Here is a 478-nt window from a genome sequence, read left to right as displayed (position 1 = left end):
AACATATCTGGTGGGCACCTCCTTGTTAGGTTTTTAAACCTCTCCCATGCTTCATATAGAGTCTCACCATCTTGTTGTCTAAAAGTTTGGACCTCAGCTCTCAACCTATTGATTCGTTGAAGAGGGTAAAATCTTGCTAAGAATTTGTTCACCACGTCTTCCCAAGTTGTCAAGCTTTCCCTTGGGAAAGATTCTAGCCACTTGGCTGCCTTATCCCTGAGTGAGAATGGAAATAAGAGCAGTCTATAGGCGTCAGGATGAACACCATTAGACTTCACTGTGTCACATATTCTCAGGAAGGTGGTTAAATGTTGATTTGGGTCCTCTTGGACACTTTCTCCGAACGAACAGTTGTTCTGCACAAGGGTGATGAGCTGTGGCTTCAGTTCAAAATTATTGGCATGGATGGTTGGCTTTTGAATGCTACTTCCATAGTTTCCTGGGTTTGGATTGATATAAGAGCCTAAAACTCTTCTAT

At 42.5% G+C, this 478-nt stretch overlaps 1 non-coding gene across 1 annotated transcript; it reads left to right on the top strand.

Moving 5' to 3' along the window:
- Positions 1 to 107, top strand: LOC112761676 (small nucleolar RNA R71). Its single transcript, XR_003182060.1, has one exon. It is a non-coding gene; the product is annotated as a small nucleolar RNA R71 (small nucleolar RNA).
- Positions 108 to 478: the final 371 nt, after the last annotated feature.

This window comes from Arachis hypogaea, chromosome 16 (genome assembly GCF_003086295.3).
Source record: "Arachis hypogaea cultivar Tifrunner chromosome 16, arahy.Tifrunner.gnm2.J5K5, whole genome shotgun sequence".
Taxonomy (NCBI): domain Eukaryota; kingdom Viridiplantae; phylum Streptophyta; class Magnoliopsida; order Fabales; family Fabaceae; genus Arachis; species Arachis hypogaea.
This window is presented reverse-complemented; position numbering and strand designations above follow the sequence as displayed.